General features: G+C 39.6%; 1 protein-coding gene across 1 annotated transcript in view; it reads left to right on the top strand.

Annotated features, from left to right (window-relative positions):
• The window catches only part of JAK2 (Janus kinase 2), a 262,654-nt gene that overhangs the window by 75,528 nt on the left and 162,449 nt on the right, over window positions 1-24,677 (top strand). Inside the window, exon 2 of the mRNA XM_022573637.3 lies at window positions 13,149-13,284. The gene's annotated coding sequence lies outside the window, so the exon portion shown is untranslated. The remainder of the gene's footprint in view (window positions 1-13,148; window positions 13,285-24,677) is intronic.

Genomic DNA, 24,677 nt, shown 5'->3' with positions numbered 1-24,677 from the left:
TCCTGTTCCATTGATCTATCTTTTGGTTTTTCTGCAAGTACCATACTGTCTTGATTACTGTAGTTTTGTAGTACAGTAAGAAGTCAGGAAACCTGGTTCCTCCAGCTCCATTTTATGTTCTCAAGATTGCTTTGGCTATTCGGGGTCTTTTGTGTTTCCATACAAATTGTGAAATTTTTTGTTCTAGTTCTGTGAAAAATGCCACTGGTAGTTTGATAGGGATTGCATTGAATGTGTAGATTGCTGTGGGTAGTAGAGTCATTTACACAATGTTGATTCTTCCAATCCAAGAACATGGTATATCTCTCCATCTGTTTGTATCATCTTTAATTTCTTTCATCAGTGTCTTATAATTTTCTGCATACAGGTCTTTTGTCTCCTTAGGTAGGTTTATTCCTATATATTTTATTCTTTTTGTTGCAATGGTAAATGGGAGTGTTTTCTTGATTTCACTTTCATATTTTTCATCATTAGTGTGTAGTAATGCCAGAGATTTCTGTGCATTAATTTTGTATCCTGCTACTTTACCAAATTCATTGATTAGCTCTAGTAGTTATCTGGTAGCATCTTTAGGATTCTCTATGTATAGTATCATGTCATCTGCAAACAGTGACAGCTTTACTTCTTCTTTTCCAATTTGGATTCCTTTTATTTCCTTTTCTTCTCTGATTTCTGTGGCTAAAACTTCCAAAACTATGTTGAATAAGAGTGGTGAGAGTGGGCAACCTTGTCTTGTTCCTGATCTTAGTGGAAATGCTTTTAGTTTTTCACCATTGAGGACGATGTTGGTTGTGGGCTTGTCTTATATGGCCTTTATTATGTTGAGGAAAGTTCCCACTATGCCTACTTTCTGCAGGGTTTTTATCATAAATGGGTGTTGAATTTTGTTGAAAGCTTTTTCTGCATCTATTGATATGATTATATGGTTTTTCTCCTTCAATTTGTTAATATGGCGTATCATGTTGATTGATTTGCATATATTGAAGAATCCTTGCATTCCTGGAATAAACCCCACTTGATCATGGTGTATGATCCATTTTTTTTGTTTGTTTTTTGTTTTTTGTGGTACGCAGGCCTCTCACTGTTGTGGCCTCTCCCGTTGAGGAGCTACAGGCTCTGGACGCGCAGGCTCAGCGGCCATGGCTCACGGGCGCAGCCGCTCCACGGCATGTGGGATCTTCCCGGACTGGGGCATGAACCCGTGTCCCCTGCATTGGCAGGCGGACTCTCAACCACTGCGCCACCAGGGAAGCCCTATGACCCTTTTAATGTGCTGTTGTATTTTGTTGAGGATTTTTGCATCTATGTTCATCAGTGATATTGGCCTGTAGTATTCTTTCTTTGTGACATCTTTGTCTGGTTTTGGTATCAGGGTGATGGTGGTCTCGTAGCATGAGTTTGGGAGTATTCCTCCCTCTGCTATATTTTGGAAGAGTTTGAGAACTATAGGTGTTAGCTCTTCTCTAAATGTTTGATAGAATTCGCCTGTGAAGCCATCTGGTCCTGGGCTTTTGTTTGTTGGAAGATTTTTAATCACAGTTTCAATTTCAGTGCTTGTGATTGGTCTGTTCATATTTTCTATTTCTTCCTGATTCAGTCTTGGCAGGTTGTGCATTTCTAAGAATTTGTCTGTTTCTTCTAGGTTGTCCATTTTATTGGCATAGAGTTGCTTGTAGTAATCTCTCATGATCTTTTGTATTTCTGCAGTGTCAATTGTTACTTCTCCTTTTTCATTTCTAATCCTATTGATTTGAGTCTTCTCCCTTTTTTTCTTGATGAGTCTGGCTAATGGTTTATCAATCTTGTTTATCTTCTCAAAGAACCAGCTTTTAGTTTTACTGATCTTTGCTATCGTTTCCTTCATTTATTTTTCATTTATTTCTGATCTGATTTTTATCATTTCTTTCCTTCTGCTAACTTTGGGGTTTTCTTGTTCTTCTTTCTCTAATTGCTTTAGGTGCAAGGTTAGGTTGTTTATTCGAGATGTTTCCTGTTTCTTAAGGTAGGATTGTATTGCTATAAACTTCCCTCTTAGAACTGCTTTTGCTGCATCCCATAAGTTTTGGGTCGTCGTGTCTCCATTGACATTTGTTTCTAGGTATTTCTTGATTTCCTCTTTGATTTCTTCAGTGACCACTTCGTTATTAAGTAGTGTATTGTTTAGCCTCCATGTGTTTGTATTTTTTACATATCTTTTCCTGTAATTGATATCTAGTCTCATAGCGTTGTGGTCGGAGAAGATACTTGATACACTTTCAATTTTCTTAAATTTACCAAGGCTTGATTTGTGACCCAAGATATGATCTATCCTGGAGAATGTTCCATGAGCACTTGAGAAAAATGTGTATTCTGTTGTTTTTGGATGGAATGTTCTATAAATATCAGTTAAGTCCATCTTGTTTAATGTATCATTTAAAGCTTGTGTTTCCTTATTTATTTTCATTTTGGATGATCTGTCCATTGGTGAAAGTGGGGTGTTAAAGTCCCCTACTATGAATTTGTTACTGTCGATTCCCCCTTTTATGGCTGTTAGTATTTGCCTTATGTATTGAGGTGCTCCTATGTTGGGTGCATAAATATTTACAATTGTTATATCTTCTTCTTGGATCGATCACTTGATCATTATGTAGTGTCCTTCTTTGTGTCTTCTAATAGTCTTTATTTTAAAGTCTATTTTGTCTGATGTTAGAATTGCTACTCCAGCTTTCTTTTGGTTTCCATTTGCATGGAATATCTTTTTCCATCCCCTTACTTTGTCTGTATGTGTCTCTAGGTCTGAAGTGGGTCTCTTGTAGACAGCATATATATGTGTCTTGTTTTTGTATCCATTCAGCCAATCTGTGTCTTTTGGTTGGAGCATTTAGTCCCTTTACATTTAAGGTAATTATCAATATGTATGTTTCTATTCCCATTTTCTTAATTGTTTTGGGTTCATTTTTGTAGGTTTTTTCCTTGTCTTGTGTTTCTTGCCTAGAGAAGTTCCTTTAGCATTTGTTGTAAAGCTGGTTTTGTGGTGCTGAACTCTCTCAGCTTTTGCTTGTCTGTAAAGGTTTTAATTTCTCCATCAAATCTGAATGAGATCCTTGCTGGGTAGAGTAATCTTGGTTGCAGGTTTTTCTCGTTCATCACTCTAAATATGTCCTGCCAGTTCCTTCTGGCTTGCAGAGTTTCTGCTGAAAGATTAGCTGTTAACCTTATGGGGATTCCCTTGTGTGTTATTTGTTGTTTTTCCCTTGCTGCTTTTAATATGTTTTCTTTGTATTTAATTTTTGACAGTTTGATTAATATGTGTCTTGGCGTATTTCTCCTTGGATTTATCCTGTATGGGACTCTCTGTGCTTCCTGGACTTGATTAACTATTTCGTTTCCCATATTAGTTAAGTTTTCAACTATAATCTCTTCAAATATTTTCTCAGTCCCTTTCTTTTTCTCTTCTTCTTCCGGAACCCCTATTATTCGAATGTTGGTGCGTTTAATGTTGTCCCAGCGGTCTCTGAGACTTTCCTCAGTTCTTTTCATTCTTTTTTCTTTATTCTGCTCTGCAGTAGTTATTTCCACTATTTTATCTTCCAGGTCACTTATCCGTTCTTCTGCCTCAGTTATTCTGCTATTGATCCCATCTAGAGTATTTTTAATTTCATTTATTGTGCTGTTCATCGTTGCTTATTTCATCTTTATTTCTTCTAGGTCCTTGTTAACTGTTTCTTGCATTTTGTCTATTCTATTTCCAAGATTTTGGATCATCTTTACTATCATTATTCTGAATTCTTTTTCAGGTAGACTGCCTATTTCCTCTTCATTTGTTAGGTCTGGTGCATTTTTATCTTGCTCCTTCATCTGCTGTTTGTTTTTCTGTCTTCTCATTTTGCTTATCTTACTGTGTTTGGGGTCTCCTTTTTGCAGGCTGCAGGTTCGTAGTTCCCGTTGTTTTTGCTGTCTGTCCCCAGTGGCTAAAGTTGGTTCAGTAGGTTGTGTAGGCTTCCTGGTGAAGGGGACTAGTGCCTGTGTTCTGGTGGATGAGGCTGGATCTCGTCTTTCTGGTGGACAGGTCCACATCTGGTCGTGTGTTTTGGGGTGTCTGTGGACCTATTATGATTTTAGGCAGCCTCTCTGCTAATGGGTGAGGTTGTGTTCCTGTCTTGCTAGTTGTTTGGTATAGGGTGTCCAGCACTGTAGCTTGCTGGCATTGAGTGAAGCTGGGTGCTAGTGTTGAGATGGAGATCTCTGGGAGATTTTTGCCGTTTGATATTATGTGGAGCTGGGAGGTCTCTTGTGGACCAGTGTCCTGAAGTTGGCTCTCCCACCTCAGAGGCACAGCACTGACTCCTGGCTACAGCACCAAGAGCCTTTCATCCACACGGCTCAGAATAAAAGGGAGAAAGAATAGAAAGAAAGAAAGAAAGAAAGAGAGAGAGAGAGAGAGCGAGGCAGGGAGGAAGGGAGGGAGGAGGGAAGGAAGGAAGGACAGAAAGAAAGAAGAAATAAAATAAGATAAAATAAAGTTATTAAAATAAAAAATAATTATTAAGAAAAAAATTTTTTTATAAAGAAAAAAAAAAGGGCAGATAGAACCCTGGGACAAATGGTGGAAGCAAAGCTATACAGACAAAATCTCACACAGAAGCATACACATACACCCTCACAAAAAGAGGAAATGGGGAAAAAATCATAAATCTTGCTCTCAGAGTCCACCTCCTCAATTTGGGATGATTCGTTGTCTATTAATGTATTCCACAGATGCAGGGTACATGAAGTTGATTGTGGAGTTTTAATCCACTGCTTCTGAGGCTGCTGGGAGAGATTTCCCTTTCTCTTCTTTATTCTCACAGCTCCAGGGTCTCAGCTTTGGATTTGGCCCCGCCTCTGCGTGTAGGTCGCCTGAGGGCGTCTGTTCTTCGCTCAGACAGGACGGGGTTAAAGGAGCAGCTGCTTTGGGGACTCTGGGTCTCTCAGGCCGGTGGGAGGGAGGGGTACGGAGTGCGGGGCGAGCCTGCGGAGGTAGAGGCCCTCGGGACGTTGTAGCAGCCTGAGGCATGCTGTGTGTTCTTCCGGGGAAGTTGTCCCTCGATCATGGGACCCTGGCAGTGGCGGGCTGCACAGGCTCCCGGTAGGGGAGGTGTGGATAGTGACCTGTGCTCGCGCACACAGGCTTCTTGGTTTAGGCAGCAGCAGCCTTAGGGTCTCATGCCCGTCTCTGGGGTCCGGGCTGTTAGCCGCAGCTAGCGCCCGTCTCTGGAGCTCCTTTAAGCAGCGCTCTTAATCCCCTCTCCTTGCGCACCAGGAAACAAAGAGGGAAGAAAAAGTCTCTTGCCTCTTCGGCAGGTCCAGACTTTTCCCCGGACTCCCTCCTGGCTAGCTGTGGTGCACTAATCCCTTCAGGCTGTGTTCACGCTGCCAGTCCTCTCCCTGCTATCGGACCAACCGAAGCCCGAGCCTCAGCTCCCAGCCCCCGCCTGCCCCGGCGGGCGAGCAGACAAGCCTCTCGGGCTGGTGAGTGCCGGTCTGCACCGATCCTCTGTGTGGGAATCTCTCTGCTTTGCCCTCCGCATCTCTGTTTCTGTGCTCTCCTCCACGGCTCCGAAGCTTCGCCCCCTCTGCCACCCGCAGTCTGCGCCCACGAAGGGGCTTCTTAGTGTATGGAAACCTTTCCTCCTTCACAGCTCCCTCCCCCTGGTGCAGGTCCCGTCCCTATCCTTTTGTCTCTGTTTATGATTTTTTTTTTGCCCTACCCAGGTACGTGGGGAGTTTCTTGCCTTTTGGGAGGTCTGAGGTCTTCTGCCAGCGTTCAGCAGGAGTTGTTCCACGTGTAGATGTATTTCTGGTGTATCTGTGGGGAGGAAGGTTATCTCCGCGTCTTACTCTTCTGCCATCTTCCCCTCCAGCACTGATATTTTTAAAAAGCTCCTAAAGTGACTCTCACATGCAACCACACATTAGGAACCTTTAATTTAGAGAAATGATTCTCAAACTCAGCTGCACATTAGAATCACCAGGGGAATTTAAAAATATCCAGATACTCAGGCTTCATCCTGGGCCAGTTGAGTCAGAATCTGTGGGAGTGAGACCCAGGCATCAGTATTTTATTTTTGCTCTCCCCAGATAATTAAAATGTGCGGCCAAGTTTGGTGACCTTTTGAAAACATCCTCCTCTTCTCTATATAAATTAGTTCACGCCTAATATGGATATGCTCTTTGCTCTGAATTAATTATATCAGTGCTTCTCAAACATATATGTTCATACATGTTTGTTCATATGTTCATATATGTTCACATGTTCATGTATATATACCTTGGGATCTTGTTAAAATGCATATTCTGAATCAGCAGCGGTGGCCCTGAGATTCTGCATTTCCAACGAGATCCCAGGTGATACCAGTGCTGCTGGTTACGTGGACCACACTTTGAGTAGCAATGAGTCTTGCCATTGTATGGACATCTGGATGAAACTTCAATTAAAAAAATAAAAAGATAGAATATAGGATTTTATATAGAGGTCCATACTTTAAGATAGTTAATAATAATTAATTAGCCTACACTTAAAATTCTGGTAAATGATATTTTATTTGGGAAACTTAATTAAACAGCTAGGGAAAAATGTGTTGTCCCAGATAATATTGAAATATTTCAGATAGAACCACTTGTCAGACAGGTTTTAAAAAAGATTCAAGCATTGGGTGGTTCACCGTACTAGAGCAGTGGCAAAGTTCTTTAAAAATTTATCTGCAAAACCCATTGTATAAAGCAGACATAATAATTATACAAATTTTACAATGCTGTTTAAATTTTTTTTCTTTGATGGGAAGATATGCCACTGTTTCTGGAAAGCCTGAACCATTTCCATACAACCTCTGATCCCTCTGAGCACAGACTGGAATCCTTTGATTCAGTGTACAGCGAATACAAGAAATCTATTCTGAGGAATTCAGTTAGGCTTAAGTGGAGCATACATTTGGAAATCTTCATTTATATAATAGCTTGTAGCCATTAGGTAAATTTAGTTGTTCGTGATTTATTAAAAAAACTTTCATTGTTGACATTTTATGAGTCAGCCATAATTCTAGGAAATGGAAATACCAGTGAGAAGATCTATTCAAAATTAACGGAGAAAATAATTTTTATTCCCAAATTGAAATATATGTGATTATGCAAAAATTCAGAAGAACTTGCATTAAAGTACAAGGTGAAGTAGAAAGCACTGATGTAGAAGCTGCAGCAGGTTATCCAGATCTAGCTAAGATGATGGTGGCTACACTAAAAAACAGATTTTCAATGTAGATGAAACAGCCTTACTTTGGATGAAGATGGCATCTAGAACTTTCATAGCTAGAGGGGAGAAGTCAATGCCTGGCTTCAAAGCTTCAAGGACAGGCTGACTCTCTTGTTAGGGGCTAATGCAGCTGTTGACTAATTTGAAGCCAGTCTTCATTTACCATTCTGAAAATCCTAGGACCATTAAGAATTATGCTGGGGACTTCCCTGGTGGCACAGTGGTTGGGAATCCACCTGCCAATGCAGGAGACACAGGTTCAAGCCCTGGTCTGGGAAGATCCCACATGCCGCAGAGCAACTAAGCCCATGTGCCACAACTACTGAGCCTGTGCTCTAGAGCCTGCGAGCCACAGCTACTGAGCCTGTGCACCACAACTACTGAGCCTGCATTGTAGAGCACAGAAGCCACAACTGCTGAGCCCGCATGCCTAGAGCCCATGCTCCGTAATGGGAAAAGCCACCGCAATGAGAAGCCCATGCACCACAATGAAGAGTGGGCCCCACTCACCACATCTGAAGAGGGCCCGCACGCAGCAGTGAAGACCCAACACAGCTAAAAAACAAATAAATAAATATTTATCTCTCAAACCTATACACTTAAAAAAAAAAAGAGTTATGCTAAATCTACCCTGTCTGTGCTCCATAAATGGAACCACAAAGCCAGAACAATAGCACGTCTGTTCACAACGTCATTTACTGAGTACTTTAAGCCCTCTGTGGAGACATACTGCACAGAAAAAAGATACCTTTCAAAATATTACTGCTCATTGACAATGCAGCTGGTCACCCCAGGAGCTCTGAGGTACAATGAGATTAATGTTGTTTTCATGCCTGCTAACACAACATACATTCTGAAGCCCATGGATCAAGGAGTCACTTTGACTTATAGAAATACATTTTGTAAGGCTATAGCTACTCCTCTGATGGATCTGGGCCAAGCCAACTGAAAACCTTCTGGGAAGGATTGACCATTCTAGATGCCATTAAGAACATTCATAATTCATGGGAAGAGGTCAAAATATCAACATTTACAGGAGTTTGGGAGACGTTGATCCCAACCCTGATGGATGACTTTGAGGGGTTCAAGACTTCAGTGGAGGAAGGAACTGCAGATGTGGTGGAAGTAGCAAGGGAATTAGAATCAGAAGTGGAGCTTGAGGATGTGACAGACATGCTGCAGTCTCATGACAAAACTTTAATGGATGAGCGCTAGCTTCTTATGGATGAGCAAAGAAAGTGGTTTCTTGAGATGGAAGCTACTCCTGGTGAAGGTGCTGTGGAGATTGTTGAAATGACAACAAAGGACTTAGAATACTATACAAACTTAGTTGATAAAGCAGCAGGGTGAGAGGATTGACTCCAATTTTGAAGGAAGTTTTACTGTGGGTAAAATGCTATCAAACATCATTGCGGGCTACAGAGAAATAGTTCGTGAAAGGAAGAGTCAATCAATGTGGCAAACTTCATTGTTGTCTTATTTTAATAAATGGCCACAGCTGTGCCAACCTTCAGCAACCACTACCCTGATCAGTCAGCAGCCGTCAACATCGAGGCATGATCCTCAACGAGCAAAAATATTACGACTTGCTAAAGGTTAAGATGATGGTTAGCATTTTTTAGCGATAAAGTATTTTTTAAATAAGGTATATACATTGTTTTTTAGACATAATGCTATTGCATAATTAGTAGACTCCAGTATAGTATAAGCATAACTTTTATATGCGCTGGGAAGCCAAAAAATTTATGTGACGTGCCACCACAGCCAAAACCTCAACATCTTAGAGGTATGCCTGTAATCGTGAAGCAAAAATATGAGGAGGGACTGTGTGAGAGAAGACTTCTCGTGGCTGCTGAACTCAGACTAGGTCAGCAGACGATAGTCCTCCAAAGCATGAGGCACAGGCAAAACCTGTTTGGAGTATAGTCGGCCCTCTGTATCCATCGGTTCTGCATCCGTGGATTCAACCAACCGCGGATTAAGAATATTAGAAAAAAAATACCAGAAAGTTCCAAAAAGCAAAACTTGAATTTGTCACATGCAGGCAACTATTTACATAGCATTTACACTGTATTTATAACTATTTACATAACATTTAGATTGTATTAAGTATTATAAGTAATACAGATGATTTAAAGTATACAGAAGGGTGTACATAGGTTATATCCAAATTCTATGCCATTTTATATAAGGGACTTGAGCATCCACAGATTTTTGGTATCCGAGGGTGTCCTGGAACCAATCCCCCTTGGTTACTGAGGGATGACTGTAATAGGAATAGAGCTGGAAAGCTGACAGCAGAAGCTTCCCTGAAACCCTACTACCTTCTGTAGTTCCACCTCCTCTGTTTCTAGGTCACTCTCTCAGGTACCCTAACTCCAAGAGTCCTTCAAACAATCCCCTACTGGACAAACCACTAATTCTTTTCTGTTGCTGTCACCTACCTCATATCTTCACTTCCTTGCTTACCGAATTAAAATTCCATGATCAACTATTATAATCAGTTATTTGCATACACCCTCAACTTCCTTGCCTCTTTTTCACTTCCTCTTACTCATCCAGGAAAACTTCAACACTGTTTTAATTAAGCTTTCTCTATTCTGAGCTTTGTCTCATGCAGCTGAATGTGGGTGGAGAAAAACCCACAACCATGCTGATGAGTCTAACTTTGAATTCTTGCCGTCTAGTGGTCTCTTAACACTGCCTGGTTCTCAAACTACATCTCCTTGGTCTTTTCATCCTTCTATTCTTGTAGATAACTTCTTCATGCCTTCTCTTTTATCTTCAAACCTCAACATCTCTACCCCCTCCCACCCAAATTCACTGTCGGTTGATGATCTTGCTTCCTATGCATAGGAAAAAAAAAATGAGAATCAGTTGGTGAACAGAAGCCTCAGCTGTCCATATTGTACCCATGTAACCTGCTTTCTTTTACTTTGGGCAGCCATGGAGGTGCTCTGCTGAAGGGAACCTGCTGGGAGGTGTGGAGTTGGCTTACGGCCTCCAGTTGGTCCACTTTTAGTTTTACTGCAGAGTTGACACTGAGAGCCCTCCCCCCAAGCTCTCTCAGGCTTCTCCTAGCCAGTGACTCAGCATGGTAGGAGTACCAGAGATGGGTCATTTTTGCTCCACGTGCAATTCCTCTAACAGGCAGTCTCTGCTTGAAGACTCCCTATTGACCCGGTCAAGACTTTCTGAGTGGTACTGCAGTTTTGAGTCTTGCTACCCAATCCTCTATTTTTCTTTCTCATTTAAAAAATCTTTATGGGGCTTCCCTGGTGGCGCAGTGGTTGAGAGTCCGCCTGCTCATGCAGGGGACACGGGTTCGTGCCCCGGTCTGGGAAGATCCCACATGCCGCGGAGCGGCTGGGCCCGTGAGCCAAGGCCGCTGAGCCTGCGCGTCCGGAGCCTGTGCTCCGCAACGGGAGAGGCCACAACAGTGAGAGGCCCGCGTACCGCAAAAAAAAAAAAAAAAAAAAAAAGTCTTTATGGAGATATAATTCACATACCATACATTTCACCTATTTACAGTGTACAATTCGATCATTTTCATTCTATTCACAGAGTTGTACAACCATCACCACAATCAATTTTAGAAAATTTTCGTTACCCCCCGCAAAGAAACCCATACCCTTTAGCTGTCACTCTCCAAATTCCCCATCCCCCACAGCCTTAGACAACCATTAATTTACTTTTTGTCTCTATAGATTTGCCCCTTCTGGATAATTCATGTAAGAGCAGTCATATACTACGTGGTCATTTGTGACTGGCTTCTTTCCCTTAGCATGTTTTAAAGGCTCATCCATGTTGTAGCATGTAGCCATACTTCCTTTTTATTGCTGAAAATATTTAATTGTAGGGATGCACCACAGCTTATTTATTCACCTATCAGTTGATAGACATTTGGGTTGTTTACACTTTTTGCCTATCATGAATAATATTTTTGTGAACATTTGTGTACAAGTTTTTGAAAGGATATTTGTTTTCATTCCTTTTGTGTCTATACCTAGGAGTGGAATTGTTGGTCCATATAACTCTGTGTTTAACCCTTTGAGGAACTACCCAATCCTCCTTTATTCCTTCTATTTTTTTTTTTTTTAAAGAGAGTCATCAGTAGTGAATTCCCCTCTTTATTTTATTTTTTAATTTTTTTATTATTTTTTTTTACAGAATGGTTTTTAATTTTATTTATTTATTTATTTATTTATTTATTTATTTATTTATTTATTTATGGCTGTGTTGGGTCTTTGTTTCTGTGTGAGGGCTTTCTCCAGCTGCGGCAAGTGGAGGCCACTATTCATCGTGGTGCGCTGGCCTCTCACTATGGCGGCCTCTCTTGTTGTGGAGCACAGGCTCCAGACGCGCAGGCTCAGTAGTTATGGCTCACGGGCCTAGTTGCTCTGCGGCATGTGGGATCCTCTCAGACCAGGGCTCGAACCCGTGTCCCCTGCATTGGCAGGCAGACTCTCAACCACTGCGCCACCAGGGAAGCCCCATATTCCTTCTATTTTTCACCAGGTCTCAGGCTTTCATCATTGTCTGAAGGCTCTTCCCATCTACTCCTGCTCTCTTTTCCGTTTACCCTTCACAAATGTTTCTCCTAATAAATCTCTTGCACATCTAATTTTATCCTGGCATCTGCTTCTCATAGGACCCTAACTTATATATCCTAGTTCCCCTGAGCCCTTCTAGGGTGTTTTTTTTTTGACCACACTGCACAGCTTGCAGGATCTTAGTTCCCTGACCAGGGATCGAACTAGGCATCAAACCTGGGCCCTGGCAGTGAAAGCACCAAGTCCTAACCACTGGACTGCCAGGGAATTCCCTCCTGAGCCCTTCTAGAAGAAACTGAAGGATGAAGTGAGAGATGAAGAAACTATAGCAGAATGACTGATGAATGTTGAATCTCTTTTACTGTAGAACTAAGAATAGAGTAAACATGAAGGTTATAGCTACAGAACATAATGTAAATTTTTAAAAGAAACAATATAAGTTATGAAAATAGTCCAGTACTACCCACTTTTTAAGCTCAAATGACATCCAGTTTAAGAGGACATCTTTGTGAGGAGGCAGAGCTAGCTTCAAATAGCAACTTTAATATTGGGTTGGCCAAAAAGTTCGTTTGGGTTTTTCCGTAAGAGGTTATGGGAAAACCCGAATGAACTTTTTGGCCAACCCAATACTTAGTGGTTATGTTGCTTTGGGCCACTTAACTTTGCTGAGTTTCATTTCTTGTCTGTAAAATAGAGATATTACTTACCTAATAGAATGTATAGCAAAAATATACATGAATGAAAAGTCCACTCATTCAATAGATATTTATTGGCACCTACTATGTACCATGCACTGTCCTAGGTGCTAAGGCATATAGTATGAATATAACAGACATGGAACTCACTTTCTACTTGAGGGAAGACAGACAAACAAATAAATGAAATATATTGTATGTGAACTGGTAATGAGTGTCATGGAGAAAAACAAATCAGGGTACTGGTGTAGGGAGTGCTGGGGGCTGGGAGATATTGCATTTTCAATTACATCTCACCTGAAGGACATGATGGAGCAAGACATGTGGATATAGGAAGGTAGGGAGGGGCTCAGGGAAGGTCACTACCCCGATTCCTGGCTGCAGCTATGGTTACTGTTGTAGCTCTTGTAATGACCCATTTTGGCTTCCCTGAAGCAGCAACTCTGACTTCTACAACTTCAGACCAGGGTCTTCCAGTGGGATATCTCCCTGGTTGTGATCTGTAACTAAGCCACTAAAAGCTCTACCTTGAGCTTTCAGATTCTTATAAAAGCCCTGGATATATAAGTATTTTATTTGACATGTTCTTGATTACAGTCCTCTCTCTCCATTCCCTTCCTGACTGTGACACAGGTGCTGGATGGCTGGGCTGGAGGGCAATCTAGAACAACAGCATCCTGTGCTTAACTCAGTTATCACTCATCACACTTCCTGATACTCCGTCATTTTCTCCAGACTAAACTTCTGAACCTCAAATTCTTTCCTTAAGGTGAGTTACTTCCATATCCAGACCTCTGCCCAGGGAGTAAAGTGGTAACTTTTTTCCTGTTAGCTTAGGGTATTATTGGTACAGAGGATTTGGTCACTGAACGCTCATATTTGTCCTGCCATTGTTCTTTTTCATTAATTCACTTATATGACAAGATTTATTTAGCACCTATGACATGTCAGACTTTGATTGATACTGGATATGTGGTGGGGAAAGAAACAGATATATTTCCTGCCTTCACAGTCTACAGGTGTACCTTTGAGTGCTTATGCAATAGACTCTTCCTACCCTACTGTCAAAAAATAGGTACATTGCTTGGGCTGCATCATCTTTGCAGCCTCTGTAACTTGTAGAATATGATATTTAGACTTGATGATTGTATCTTCTCAGTGATCTATATGATCTGTAAGGTTATTCAGCATCAACGCTTTCTGATTTTAGAATTTGATTTGTATTGTTTACTCAATGCTATTGATTTAAATTCATTGCATTATAACAATGTAATCTTAATAAAACTAGGGGCTCCTCTATGGTCTAGGCAGTATATAGTAACTATATTCAAATAAGTACAAGTTAATAGCCAAGAGTAATTGAAGAGAAAATTTGAGGTTTTTTTTAAGGGTATGAAAGTGTACCCAATTTATAACATAAAGCAAAATGTTTTGAAATTCTCTTTGCCATCCATCTCTTATTTCCTTCCACATACTATAGAAACTTGAAATAAAGATCTCTTCTTTTTGTTCATCCCTCAAGTCAGATACTATACCTGAGCCTCATGCATCTTTCATCTTTCCCCGCTCCCTCTCTTCTGTGCATGACTTATTATGAATGTCATCCTAAGCTCTCTGGCTTACTTTTTTTCTTTCCATTTCACCCATTACATGGATTCTCTACAATAGTGGTTTTGTTTTGTTTTCTTTTGTTTTGTGTTTTGAGTGGAGAAAGCATTGCTTCCAATGCTAAGCAAGGAGAACAGAACAGCTCATGCTCAAAAGACCTGGACTCAGTGGTTCTTAACTTTAGCATGCCTCAGAATCATATGAAAGTCTTGTTTAGAACACAAGTGACTGGGCCTCACCTCCAGAGTTTGATACAGGAGGTCCGAGTTGGGGCTCAAGAATTTACATTTCTAACAAGTTCCCAGGTAGCACTGTTACTGCTGGTCCAGGGATCACATTCTGAGAACTAGTACTCCACAACATAGGAGCCAGCAGCTGTTCCAGCAAACAAGAATTTATCCCTGGGTAAAGAAGACTTTGTTACACATTATATATAAATAATGTTACCTGATTCCTTATATGTTAATACAAAGCTTAAGAATTTAATGATTCTCAAACTCTTCCAAAATATAGCAGAGGGAGGAACACTCCCAAACTCATTCAACAAGGCCACCGTCACCCTGATACCAAAACCAGACAAAGATATCACAAAGAAAGAAAACTACAGGCCAATATCACTGATGAACATAGATGCAAAAATCCTCAACAAAATACTAGCAAACAGAATCCAACAGCACATTAAAAGGATCATACACCATGATCAAGTGGGGTTTATCCCAGGAATGCAAGGATTCTTCAATATTTGCAAATCAGTCATGTGATACACCATATTAACAAATTGAGGAGAAAAACCATATGATCATCTCAATAGATGCAGAAAAAGCTTTCAACAAAATTCAACACCCATTTATGATAAAAACCCTGCAGGAAATAGGAGGAGGCCATAATAAAGGCCATATTAAAGGCCATATGACAAACCCACAGCCAACATCGTTCTCAATGGTGAAAAACTGAAAGCATTTCCTCTAAGATCAGGAATAAGACAAGGTTGTCCACTCTTACCACTATTATTCAACGTAGTTTTGGAAGTTTTAACCACAGCAATCAGAGAAGAAAAAGAAATAAAAGGAATCCAAATCGGAAAAGAAGAAGTAAAGCTGTCACTGTTTGCAGGTGACATGATATTATACATAGAGAATCCTAAAGATGTAACCAGAAAACTACTAGAGCTAATCAATGAATTTGGTAAAGTAGCAGGATACAAAATTAATGCACAGAAATCTCTGGAATTCCTATACACTAATGATGAAAAATCTGAAAGAGAAATTAAGGAAACACTCCCATTTACCACTGCAACAAAAAGAATAAAATACCTAGGAATAAACCTACCTAAGGAGACAAAAACCTGTATGCAGAAAACTATAAGACACTGATGAAAGAATTTGAAGATGATACAAACAGATGGAGAGATATATCATGTTCTTGGATTGGAAGAATTAACACTGTGAAAATGACTATACTACCCAAAGCAATCTACAGATTCAGTGCAATCACTGTTAAACTACCAATGGCATTTTTCACAGAACTAGAACAAAAAATTTCATAATTTGTATGGAAACACAAAAGACCCCAAATAGCCAAAGCAATCTTGAGAAAGAAAAATGGAGCTGGAGGAATTAGGCTCGTGGACTTCAGACTATACTACAAAGCTACAGTAATTAAGACAGTATGGTACTGGCACAAAAAGAGAAATATAGATCAATGGAACAGGATAGAAAACCCAGAAATAAACCTACGTACATATGGTCACCTTATTTTTGATAAAGGAGGCAAGGATATACAATGGAGAAAAGACAGCCTCTTCTATAAGTCGTGCTGGGAAAACTGGACAGCTACATGTAAAAGAATGAAATTAGAACACTCCCTAACACCATACACAAAAATAAATTCAAAATGTTAAAGACCTAAACGTCAGGTCAGACGCTGTAAAACTCTTAGAGGAAAACATAGGCAGAACACTCTGTGACATAAATCACAGCAAGATCCTTTTTGACCCACCTCGTAGAGAAATGGAAATAAAAACAAAAATAAACAAATGGGACCTAATGAAACTTCAAAGCTTTTGCACAGCAAAGGAAACCATAAACAAGGCCAAAAGACAACCCTCAGAATGGGAGAAAATATTTTCAAATGAAGCGACTGACAAAGGATTAATTTCCAAAATTTACAAGCTGCTCATGCAGCTCAATGTCAAAAAACCAAACAACCCAATCCAAAAATGGGCAGAAGATCTAAGTAGACATTTCTCCAAAGAAGATATACAGATTGCCAACAAACGCGTGAAAGGATGCTCAATATCACTAATCATTAGAGAAATGCAAATCAAAACTACAGTGAGGTATCACCTCACACCAGTCAGAATGTCCATCATCAAAAAATCCAGAAACAATAAATGCTGGAGAGGGTGTGGAGAAAAGGGAACACTCTTGCACTGTTGGTGGGAATGGAAATTGATACAGCCACTATGGAGAACAGTATGGAGGTTCCTTAAAAAACTAAAAATTAAGCTACCATATGACCCAGCAATCCCACTACTGGGCGTATACCCTGAGAAAAACATAATTCAAAAAGAGTCATGTACCACAATGTTCATTGCAGCTCTATTTACAATAGCCACGACATGGAAGCAACCTAAGTGTCCATTGACAGATGAATGGGTAAAGAAGATGTGGCACATATATACAATGGAATATTACTCAGCCATAAAACGAAATGAAATTGAGTTATTTGTAGTGAGGTGGATGGACCTAATAACTGTCATACAGAGCGAAGTAACTCAGAAAGAGAAAAACAAATACCGTATGCTAACACATATATATGGACTCTAAAAAAAAAAAAACGTTCTGAAGAACCTAGGGGCAGGACAGGAATAAAGACACAGACGTAGAGAATGGACTTGAGGACATGGGGAAGGGGAAGGGGAAGCTGGGACGAAGTTAGAAAGTGGCATGGACTTATATATACTACCAAATGTAAAATAGATAGCTAGTGGGAAGCAGCCGCATAGCACAGGGAGATCAGCTCAGTGCTTTGTGACCACCTAGAGGGCTGGGATAGGGAGGGTGGGAGGGAGATGCAAGGGGGAGGAGATATGGGGATATATGTGTAAGTATAGCTGATTCACTTTGTAATAAAGCAGAAACTAACACACCATTGTAAAGCAATTATACTCCAATAAAGATGTTTAAAAAAATAAATAAATAAAAGTAAAAAAAAAATTGACCAGAATGTAAAAAAAAAAAAAAAAAAGTAGGTGTGGCACATATATACAATGGAATATTTCTCAGCCATAAAAAGAAACGAAATTGAGTTATTTGTATGAGGTGGATGGACCTAGAGTCTGTCATACAGAGTGAAGTAAGTCAGAAAGAGAAAAACAAATACTGTATGCTAACACATATATATGGACTCTAAAAAAAAAAAAAAAGGTTCTGAAGTATCTAGGGGCAGGACAGGAATAAAGATGCAGATGTAGAGAATGGACTTGAGGACATGGGGAGGGGGAAGGGTAAGCTGGGACGAAGTGAGAGAGTGGTATGGACATATATACACTACCAAATATAAAGTAGATAGCTAATGGGAAGCAGCCGCATAGCACAGGGAGATCAGCTTGGTGCTTTGTGACCACCTAGAGGGGTGGGATAGGGAGGGTGAGAGGGAGACGCAAGAGGGAGGGGATATGGGTCTATATGTATTCATATAGCTGATTCACTTTGTTATACAGCAGAAACTAACATACCATTGTAAAGCAATTATAGTCCAATTAAGATGTTAAAAAAAAGAATTTAATGAATCATCTTCTATCAGCATATTTAACATCCTGTAGGTAGGGATGTGTATCTCATAGACTCTGGTATAATGCTCGAAGAATAAAGGAAATAATATTTATTGCTTGATTACCTCTACAGGAGACAGTATAGTGGAGTTGGTATGAGAGTTATCTCTGAAGCCAGGTCTTCTGGGATTCAGTCTTGCCTCTGCAGAGTTTCCGGAAGGCCCTGGGAAAGTTCTTCTCTGGTCTCAATTTCTTATTTTTGAAATGAAGGTAATAGAGGTAGCCATCTCCTAGAGTTGTTGTGAGGCTCAAATGAGTTAATACCTGTAAAGCTCTTGAAGAATGACTGGCGTGTTGCACGCACTCTGACGTTACCTATTACCATCAGGAATTTGTTGTTTTCTCTATGTTATCTCATTAAAACCTGAAATTAGTTCTAAAAGGTAGGCACTCATATTATTCTCATTGTGGAGACTAGGAAACAAAAGTTCAGAAAGGTTGAATAAAGAATCCCCAGCTAGGGGACTTCCTGGTGGTCCAGTGGTTAAGACTCCATGCTCCCAATGCAGGGGGCCCAGGCTCGATCCTTGGTCAGTGAACTAGATCCTGCATGCTGCAACTAAGATCCTACGTGCCACAACTAAGACCCGGCGCAGCCAAATAAATAAGTAAATAAATATTAAAAAAAAAAAAATAGAATCCCCAGCAAGTAAAAATCTCTGGCCTTTGTTATTTCACCAGCATTTTCCCAAAGGAATTCATTTTCTCCCATAAGAAAAATGGTACAAGGAAGCTAATTTCAAAACTATATTTGAATATGATTGAATAATTGCTTGATCAAGATAGTTGGTGAATTTTATAATTTAATGTTATGTCTACTTTAAAATGTATTAAAGAGGCGAGGATAGGTAGAATAGTGGCTCTGTAACAAACTAGTGAGTGTCTAACATTTGCAGACTACCTGTCATATAATAGGTGTTTTAAAAAATATATGTTGATCGACTGGAATGAATGTTATTTGGAATTTAAAATACCTAAAATTAAAGATTCATAATATCCAGAGTTAGTGAGATTATAGAGAAATGGGCATTGATATACTAGTATGAGATTTTTGAAAGTCAATTTGGCAATAGCCACCAAAGTTTTTTTTTTTTTTTTTGCGGTACGCGGGCCTCTCACTGTTGTGGCCTCTCCCGTTGCGGAGCACAGGCTCCGGACGCGCAGGCTCAGCGGCCTTGGCTCACGGGCCCAGCCGCTCCGCGGCATGTGGGATCTTCCCGGACCGGGCACGAACCGGTGTCCCCTGCATCGGCAGGTGGACTCTCAACCACTGCGTCACCAGGGAAGCCCCAATAGCCACCAAATTTTAAATATATATTTATTTTGGCTCAGAGGGTCTACTTGTCTATCCTAGGGAATACTTTTGTGCCCATGGAATGTATGTACAATGACGTTCAAATTTAGCACTTTTTAAAACAAAAAATTAATTATTTATTTTTTATTTTTGGCTGCATTGGGTCTTTGTTGTTGCACGTGGGCTTTCTCTAGTTGGGGCGAGCAGGGGCTACTCTTTGTTGTGGTGTGCGGGCTTCTCATTGCGGTGGCTTCTCTTGTTGTGGAGCATGGGCTCTAGGGATGCGGGCTTCAGTAACTGTGGCAGGTGTGCTCAGTAGTTGTGGCACATGGGCTTAGTTGCTCCGCGGCATGTGGGATCTTCCTGGACCAGGGCTTGAACCCGTGTCCCCTTCATTGGCAGGAGGATTCTTAACCACTGCACCACCAGGGAAGTCCTAGCACTGTTTTTAATTGTGAAAATTACAAACCTAAGTGTTCATAAATGGGGGAATTATGTGGTAAGTTATGATGACCCATTTTGTTGAACACTGTGTAAAAAGTTTAAAAGAATGAGGGAAAGCAATAAATGTTGAAATGAATGGTCTCCAGAAGGTGTTAAGTGAAAAAATGGTAACACAAAAAGTATAGAATTATCTATTTGGTTTATAGAGTTCAAAACTAAATCTATAGGAAATAAGTAGGAAAATGCTTAGAAAAAATTCTGAAAAGTTACACATGAAATAGTTATCAGTGGTTACCTCTGGGAAGTAAAGAGGGCTAGGAAAAGAGGATCAAGAGGAACTTCCACTTTGTATACTTTATCTTCCATATTAGTTGGATTTACCACAAGTAGTATGTATTAATGTTTACTTTGGAATCAAAAAGGAAAAAAGTAGCTTGCTCAACAAATATAAGCCCTTTAATGAGGATAATAGATGCTAAAATGTACAAGACAACCTTTCAAAAGCCTTAAAACATGTCTATTCCAGTAATTAGCAGTTATTTAAAAAATTTTCCAAAGTTATCATTCCTACTAAAAACTTTATCACTTGTAGTGCTGTTTATCCCCAGAGCATTTCCTGTGGGTAGTAAAAGAGCTGAATTGGTATCTAAGTGGAAAGCACTCAATACTAAAATTCTTGTAGCATTAGAATACCTAGCCAGAGAGTTTGCCTGAGGACTATTACATCATTTCATGCTTGATTTATAACAGATGAAGGCGACAGAGGAAAAAAACCAAACCAAAACAAAACAAAAGTCAAAAAAACAAAACCACTATTACACAAAAGGAGAAACCAAAGAAATAGTATTTGTTTTTTTTCTCCAAATGAATGGTTATATCAGTGTTCAGTGGGAGACAATATTAGGTGTGGATGAAAGAAGAAAGTTATTCTCCTGGTTTTTCTCAGTTTCAGTTTGAGGAATGTAGGGTAGTATATTAGTATATAGGAGTGGAAGTTAAAATTGAGAACTATGACATGCAGCATTTTCTGGTCCATTTATGTATTTCATAGGTAACACTGAAATTCAGAGTATTTAACCACATCATTATGATGCTTTAATATCAAATCAGATTTTCCTTTGGTCAGTAGTGTAGATAGCGTGGAGTGACCACAGCAATTATTATAACTATGGCTCAGAAGACTCATAAAATTATTGTTACAGAGAAGGTAGAGTGAAGCAACTTAGAAAAGAAAATTGAACAGTGGTGACAGGAGTGATGTTTTATAGGAGTAGGTATCTTTATTTTCTGCTAACCCATGGGTTCTGTGTAATGTTTTAGATTGTGACTAATACTTGTATAGTTATGCTTGACCTTATGATTGAAGATAGAATTCCAAAATTCGTGGGTAAATTGGATTTTTAAAAGACACACAGTACAGCACATGGAATATAGCCAACGTTTTATAATAACTTTAAATGGAGTATAATCTACAAAAATTTTGAATCACAAAAAAATAAATGAGAGGAGCTCATATTACAAAAAAAAAGATATACATTTTCCCTGTTGTAATTTGAAGAATATTTTTTTCTTTTCTTTTTCTTTTCTTCTCATCAGTGTACTATAATATCTGTTTCACTCCAGGTTATTTCATTGCAAGTACTCTGACACTACTAGATCTGACACTACTAGATCTTGTTCAGGTAAAAAGGGGAAATTTGTCATACGGAAGTATTTTCAAGATACCAAATACAGGAAGTTTCTTTGGGCCTTATAAGGAAGAGGAAGCTGAAAAGCTAAGAGGATTCATTCCTGGTGAACTCTTTTTTTTTCTCTCTTCTGTCTGTGTCAATTCTTTTCTCCCAAAGCAAGTCAGCTTTCTGTGCAACTCCATGTATATGAATACAGATGGCAGCCATAATTTTAGAGCATGCGTAACTTCACTTTAAGAGAACAAAAAAGTCTGAGCAACTGTCTTTGAATCCCAGTTCCAACTTCCTCAGGAGGGAGATCATGAATGGCTCAGCTTGAGTCAGGTGACAACTCATGGTGCGATCAAGGAGTGTGGGTAGCAGGGTCACAAACCGTAACACAGGGGCTAGAGGCTGACTACTCTGGGTGAAGAAGGTAGTTCTCAAAGAAAGAAGGCAGAATCCTTAATCTAAATAAAGACTCAGGAATTAACGCTCTGTACACTGATAATTATGTGAGGGGAATTTCTATTTTGAAGAGTGAATCTTGGTATGGATCCTTTTATAAAGAAAAATAGTTTTAGTGAATTGGTACTATACCTCAAATGTTTTAAGTTAAATTTTTTTGTAAAGTACAGCATAATTATAATAGACATTTTGCATATTTTGCCAAATAATCGTCCTTACCTGAAGGAGGTTATTAATTCCTGGCTTACAGATGGGGAAATTATTTTAGTTTTTATGCACCAACATTAAACTTATTCAGTTTATCTCAAGGGAAGGAGGGACCTGCTTGCCAGGAACACCTTTTTCTTTGGGACTATAATGAAGAATGAAAGAATTGATGTAGAGATATAGATATGATAAAGGGCAGAGGAAATTTTGAAAAAATTTTTTGCTATATCCAACCTAACTTTGAAATGAATAGTCCTAAAATATCTGGATGATTCAAAGTAAAAAACATTGCTTGCTTGTCTGTCTACCTGATTCACACTCCGGACTTTGTCTTTCGGTTTATATTACTAGACCTGGGATAAATTAGCCTCTCTCCATAGCTGATGCCTTCAGAAAAGTACATCTTCTCTACCCTGGAAGGAAACAATCTAACTTGTGGATCTATCCCCAGTCTTTTGCTTGAGCCTGTTTCCCCTTCCAAGGGGAAGGACTTTCCTATATCTTTTTCTGCTCTCACATTTATGCTCCTCTTGAGAATGTTTTCATTATTTCATCAGTTAATGGCATAGTTTTGTTTTTTAAAAAATACAATTGCAGGTCTTTGCGTTTATCTCTGTTACAACCCAGCCCTTATCATTCCTGCCCACACAGTAAACTGTGACAAATGCTTCAGGATTACTGAGAAAATCCAGCGTATTTCTCATACCCCCCAGCTTGGGGATATCTATAAATTGTCCCCACCACAACCATAATAGGCATTTAATAACTGTGCTAAGGGTTTAAAAATACTTTTTCATCTAATCTTCAAAACAGCTCTTCAAAGAAGATATTCTTATCCTCATTATACTGATGACGAAATGGAAGCTTAGAAAATTTAAATGACTTCCTTGGTGAAAACAGTGATTCAAACCTGAGTCAGCCAGACTCTCAACCTTAAGTTCCTAAACGCTGAGCCATGGATTTCCAACCTTTGCACTGAAACCACTTAAGGACTTTAAAAAGAAGTGAATGCCAAAGCCCTATCTAACACATTCTGTCAGTCTTGTTGCAGGTGTGGGTTAGGAATGGCAGTCAGGAGCCACTGCCACCATATTCTACTGCAGTAGAACGACAGAACTTGTGGCACAACACCCCATACTTGACAACTGGCTGCTAATTTTTACTTAGAGATATGGCCATACAATCAGTTTTGAATCTAAATGTTTTATCATCCAACCCAACTCACATTTCTTGTTTCTCCATGTTGTGTGAAAGAATGTCTTGAAAGACTTGGTCAAATGTCTTGGAATCCTCTTTTACCATTATCAAAGAATAGAGGAAACTTTCTGAAATATTCGCCCTGGGAGCAAATTTCTAGCTATGTCACTACCAGGGATCACATAAAGAGTTAAAAAGTTCTCCAAAGAGTGAAAAGAGCTAAACATTCCAGGGTAATATTGGCTTAAAATATTAGTATTTTTGGTAAGGAGAGAGGCTTTCACTAGTAGAATGACACTAAGCAAGTCACCTTATCGCTCTGTATGGGTAGATTGATTTCTCGTCTACAAGCCTGTGATTAATATATTTCCCTTGCCCACCCTGTCTTCCCTATCCAAATCACTATTATAAAAAAGAATCCCTTCCCCCACAAGAAACCCTCAATATTTACTATTTCCAAATGGCCTTTCCCTGCAAAAAGGCAGTGGAGTAACAGATACCATGCCTGGTTGAATAAACACATCATTACAAAATATAGAAACATCATTTACTACAATGAATGTATCTGTACTGTTTAGAGTTCTTAAACAGGCTTTTGCCCCCCACCCCTCCCAAAGAGAATGCTTCCATTTCCACAGCTCAGACGACTTTCATTTTAACCCTAACATTAAAGCCACCTTCAGCACTTCATGTTCTTTACGTGGGTCTGTGTTCTGGTTTCTACTCCAGTTAACAGTTTTTGTTTGCAGGAAAAGGGAACTCTCATGGTGGTTGCTGCTTGTAATTTCAACCTTAACATTCTAAGCAGATTTTAGATTTGCTGTTGAGTCACAACTCCTATTTCTAATTTCTTTTTAGAAATTAAACAACGACAACAACAACCACCAAGAACTCTCCAGCATATTTTGCTTGTCAGACAGTAGCCATAGGAATGCAGTTTCCCTGTAAATCCCTTCTTAGGAGAAAACAGGGCTCTAGTTCACTACTTACTTTAAAGAAGTCAGTGTGAATTCAAGTCATTTCCGATCCTGCTATCATTTGCTCAAAGACCTTTTGCAATGGGTCTTATGTAAGAAGAAATGCAGGAGTTGCTTTGGTGAGGTTTATTTAAAGAAACCATTAAATACAAGCTTGACCTGAATCACAGCATCATTTGTATGGGGAAACAGGGGCTATAAATGCATGTTTTTTTTTTTTTTCAGATTGACAGAAAGAAGGCTGATGATGAGTGAAAAAGACCCTACACAGTTGGGTCACAGGCTACTTCTTCGGCCTCACCTCTTACCACTGCCCCTTCCTTCACTGTCCTCCAGCCAGTGACCTCTTTCTCGGTCCTTTGAACTTGCCAAGCACCTTCCCTTCTCAGGGTCTTTGCCTTTGCTAGTGTTTCTGCATGAAACTCTTTTCCCAGATAGCTCATTCTCATCCTTCGGATCTCT

Source organism: Delphinapterus leucas, chromosome 6 (assembly GCF_059928025.1).
Source record: "Delphinapterus leucas isolate spDelLeu-1000000601 "Yukka" chromosome 6, BTC_Dleu_Yukka2, whole genome shotgun sequence".
NCBI classification, from domain to species: domain Eukaryota; kingdom Metazoa; phylum Chordata; class Mammalia; order Artiodactyla; family Monodontidae; genus Delphinapterus; species Delphinapterus leucas.
Note: the sequence above shows the minus strand (reverse complement) of the source record. Positions and strands in the feature narration are given on the sequence as shown.